The sequence below is a fragment of the Nannospalax galili genome, unplaced genomic scaffold (assembly GCF_000622305.1).
Source record: "Nannospalax galili isolate Female #2095 unplaced genomic scaffold, S.galili_v1.0 scaffold999, whole genome shotgun sequence".
Lineage (NCBI taxonomy): Eukaryota > Metazoa > Chordata > Mammalia > Rodentia > Spalacidae > Nannospalax > Nannospalax galili.
The window spans coordinates 2,379,989-2,385,099 of record NW_008344824.1 but is presented as its reverse complement, the minus strand read 5'-3'; positions in this window follow the sequence as shown (position 1 = coordinate 2,385,099).

Sequence of the window (5,111 nt, the reverse complement as noted above, 5' to 3'; positions counted from 1 at the left end):
ACAAGGTCTCCCTGTAGCCCCAGCTGTCCTGGAACTCACTATGTAGACCAGGCTGGCCTTGAACTCACAGAGATCCACCTGCCTCTGCCTCCTGAATGCTGGGATTAAAGGCATGCGCTACCACGTCTGGCCTGAGCCCCAGTTTCTTTATCTATAAAGCAAAGAAAGTATCTCGGGTTTCTGCTTCTTTTTTGTAATACTGAATATGAAAATATCTGCCAGCCTACGTGCTGGGTAAATGCTACTCGTCCTTTTTTTTTTCCCAAAAGCATTGTGACCATGTAGGTTAGTGCCAGCAAAGCTCTGACTTTAGCACTTAGCTGAGTCCCTGTCTCTGGAGCACAGCACAGAGAATGAAGGGGACACATGGTGGCAGTTGACCTTTGAGGCTCCAACAAAGATGAGTCTCCTGACTAGAGACCTCTGTATCAGTCCTTTGTAACCTTCAGAGTACACTGCTGAAATTAAAATTCTAGCAGCACAGTCTGACCGGAAGGAAGTCAGCAGGTCCCATCATGCTGCTGATACGTGGAGGTAGCGTCTATCCAAATGAGGTCTGTCAATTCTGAATCCTGTAAATCAGATTTATCATTTTCTTAGCTGTGTGCCTTCCATGCACTGTTTCCTTGTCATTCATTGACATAGTATTTTTAGAGATGTTTCTTCATAGCACACAAGTTTTTTTTTGTTTTTTTTTTAACATTGACCCCTTTGTACAAGTCAGAAGAGCAGTGCCTTGCTTCCCGTGAAAGCGCTTGGCAGTTAGCCTTGGTAATTACGAAGCAATCATGTTAATAGATGTTTAAGGATAATGGAACTGGAGCTGCACTGAGCCAAGGATGGAAATGAAGACTTGAGAGACTTCTTTCCTAATCCTCTCGTACTTTTTCGTGCCCCAAAAGGGGTTTTAATTGGGATCTGGAAGCTTTGGGTGCTCTACTTTCTTCCTCCAAGTAAACCCTCCAGAACATAGATCAGAACACACCATGGTTCCTGCTGAGGGTGTGCCAGTTCATTCGTTTAGCCTTCTACTCTGGCTGATGGTGATTTCAGTGGCAGGTTACATTTTTTTGCCCTTATCTACAATGCTGCCAGATCCCAATATTCTAAACATATATGACAGAAAGTGCTACCCTTGAAAAATACTGTGAACAGCACGTTCCATGGTCAAATACATTTGGGAAACAAAATTAATGATTTCTCTTTTACAGAATCACAATGCATTAGTAGCTAATTATAGGTTCATAAAAAATCATATTTAACTTTGCCTGATTTAGCATTTCTCTAGCTTTAGATTCGATCATAGGTCTTTCGAGTTTTATGGTTTTTTTTTTTTAATTTTATTTTATGTGTATGCGTGTATTGCCTGCATGTGGGTAAGTGCAATGTAAGTGTCATGCAATGCCCACGGAAGTCAGAAGAGGCATCCCCTGGAACTGGAATTACAGACAGTTGTTAGCTGCCATGTGGGTGCTGGGATTCGAACCCAGGTCTTCTGCAAGAACAACCAGTGTTCTTAACTGCTGAGCCATCTCTCCAGTCCTTATTTATGTTTTTTAATAAGCTATCTTATGTGGCTGTCTCCTCAGGAAATGGCTTGGTAACCAATATCTTTACATCAGCACGAACTTGGACTTTCCCATTAGATAACAGAACCCAAGTATATTTTCTCCATGAGGAAATTTGAGGTGAAATTATTTGTACAAAATGTCACACTGTGGTGTCATGTGTTGAATGTCATGTGGCATCACTAGCAAATCCTGAATACACAAATTTAACAAAATTTGGTCACTGTACCATGTCATCTCTTCATGTGGGCATCCTAAGACACGGCCATTGAGCATTCATTTACATTTTGAGGCTCCAGAATTTCACCCAACCTTTTCTTAATTACTATATTGAGAGTTCATTTTTCCAACGTAGTCCTATTTTTTTCTTAAAACATTTAAATTCCAAAAAGAGAAAAGAATTACTCATAACTAGTAGGATTGGACCAGAAGAAATTAGGGCAGTTTTTTAAAGTGAATATAATTTACTTCCATAAGGACTTTTACCACAGAGCCCTCCCCATGTGCCTCAAATCAGACATGTTGAAGTTTCTTGGTTGCTAATAGCTGTCCCCATAATCCTCTTCCCTCCCATCTTTGGCTTAACACTACACTCGTTCCAAACTTACCTTTGCCTAAGCTTAAGAACCTTGAGTATGGATTTCTCTTTGGGAAAATGCCTAATGCAAAAAAGCTCTGGAGAAGCTCAGTCTATTGACATTTTTCAAAAAGTCCACAGTTTGGTATGGGAAGTGGTCATTTCAAATCCCAGCATGTTCTTTGTTTTGCTTGGCCATTTGGGGTGGGGGGGCATGTTTTTTCTTCACAAACTGACTGGAAGGCCCTTACTGTGCGTATTCTCAACACCCCATCGCTTCCAGTGCGGTTTCTTCTGGTCTCTGACTACTGCACCATTCCGTGAATGCATGCAGCATCTGTATTTTATTTTGCTAGCTGAGTCCTTTTTGCAGAAGCAAATTGGGTTCAATATAACAAAACAATGTCTTTGCAACTCTCTAGTTGTTGTGTATTTGTAGACTGTTGAGTGCCCACTGTGTGCCAGGTAATAGTGCCAAAAGGAAAAGTGCCATTGGTTTATAAATAAGAAAAACAAGGCATTGGGTCATTTATTCAGGACACCACTGTTAGTTGAACTGAGACTAGACCCAGGCAAATTCCCTACGATGGATGCACTTGCTTGAAATAGTTTAAAAGTAGAAAAAGCAGCACTCAAGCTTTGCACCTAGGAGGGAAGCCTACTAAAGAATTGCTGCCATGGGTAGCATGCCAGAGGACTGGGTCGTAATAATCAAAAGGAAATAAGACATCTGTAGAAAAGGTGTTCTGATATTAGTGGTACTTACACTAGTAGATGAGAGCCAAATTAATATTGGTTTTGGTTTGAAAAAGATAATGAGAGGCACATAAAGGGAGGAAACTCTAGTAACAGTGCTCTGTGCCTCCAAAATACCCTTTTTTAAAAAAAAATTGTGTATGACTGTGTTGCATGCATGTATATAAGTGCTATCCTGCCTAATTATCTTAAAGCCATTTTACATTTAAGCAGTGGCAGAGCAAGTTAAAACCAAAAAGAATGTGAGTTCCTGTAAGAAAGCATAGGATTTACCAAGATATGCAGTTTAAAATTACTCTTATACCTCAACTAGTTCAGCCTCCAATCACCCTTCTATCATAAACCCAGGACTGGTGCATGTTAGCTGAAAACTGTAATCATTGACATTCCCAAATGCTCAAGTTTGTTTGTAAAGTAATTCAAAAGCACATGCTCCTTTTCAGATACAGAAATGTGTTTTGAGGCCGCTGTTGGAAAACTATGTCCCATCTGCAGCCCTTCTTTTTTCTTTTCCCTATGTTTATGTCTTAGCATGCCTCTCCCATATTCCTATCTGGTGCTAGAAGTACTTTGTTTAGATTCATTGTGGGTTCTCTCTTTTCTTTCCTATCTCGACTTGGGAAGAGATTGGGTTTTCCTAACTATTTCCTGGAGAATAACTGGAAGGTTCTCTTTGTGGAGGACACTAGATAAAGCCCTTCTCCGGGCCACAACTTCACAATCATGCATCTCCATTTAGTTTTCCACATCCCCTGCTGCTTAGTGCAGGAGATGACTCTGGTTCAACCACTGGGAACTGGGATGTGGCTTCTGTACCTACTGGGCAGCCCACATTTGCAGCAAGGCCCATTTGCTAACTTCTCTGATACCTGATGCCATGAGCCTCCCTCTTGTGCATCTTGTCTCCATGTTCTCCGCTCAGCACCTCTCTTGACTTCTCAATGGGGCTCTGGCTCCCCTCTGCCAGATCTCAGCTTTCCATATCTCTTCTCGCCTATTTTGGAGTCTACAGATGTTACCTTTTTTCTGGATTGCTGAAAACAGCATTTCCTGGTTCCTCTGTAGCTTTTCGGACAAGTTCCAGAATGATGAATGTAGACAACCAAAATGAACATGTATGTGGCTGCAGAGGCCAGAGGTTGATGTTAGAGAGCATCTATTACTCTCCATTGGTGATTGATGATTGATTGATTGATTGATTGATTGATTGATTGATTGATTCAGAGTCTTTCTCTGAACTTGGAGCTCACCAGTTCAACTGGATTGGCTGACTAGCCAGCTGCACTTTTTACATGACTCCAATGGATCAAATTGAGGTCCTCATGCCTACACAACAAGCATTTTGCCCACTGAGTCAGCTCTCCATCCCCCAAATATGTATTTTTTAACATGCACACTGTCTTTGGCCCCCAAATCATCTGTGCTTTAATTTTTTTCTGTGTATCACACATGAAGAAAAGTATGTATGTCACAGGAAAACAGCTCACTTTTTTCAAAAAGAGAAGTCAATCATGTGATCATTGCCTAAGTCAAGAAACAGAACATTGCCATCTCGCCCAAAATTCCTACTAGACCCCCCTGCCTTCTTTGTTCCCTGTCAAAAGGAAACAGTCATTGTGTCTCTCTCATGCTGAGTTTTGCCTATTTTAGATCTTTAAGTAAAGCAGAGTCAGAGAAGGTACTTTTCATGTCTACCTTCTCCAACACCTTTCTCAGGGGTCAGTGGACTGGCCACTGGTTTCTCAAAATGCCCTCCTTTTCCCCATGGCGTGCTGTGTCATCCAGGTGCGCATCTGCTTGCGGAACCTCCTTGTTTTCTCGGTCTATTTTCTTTTTGTGTATATGTGTGCCAGCTTACTATTTTCATTACAGCTTTATAATCATAATATCTGGTGTCTGTTGCCTTTTGCTGTGTTCTTCAAGATTGTCGCTGTTCTTAGTCCTTCTAAAAAGTGTAGAATCAATTCCACAAACACAAATATCCTGCTGGCATGTTGTTGGGATTGTATTGAATCTATAGATCAATGAGGAGAAAACTCATTTTCCTGCTTGGTAGTATATACAGTATCTCTGTTTACCATCGCAACAATTTTTTAATGTTGGCAATCTTTTACGTAATATATTTTGTTTCATTTATTCCTAAGTAGTTGGCTTGCTTATGATATTATAAATTCTTAAGTAGTTGATCTGTTTTATGCTATACACTCTAC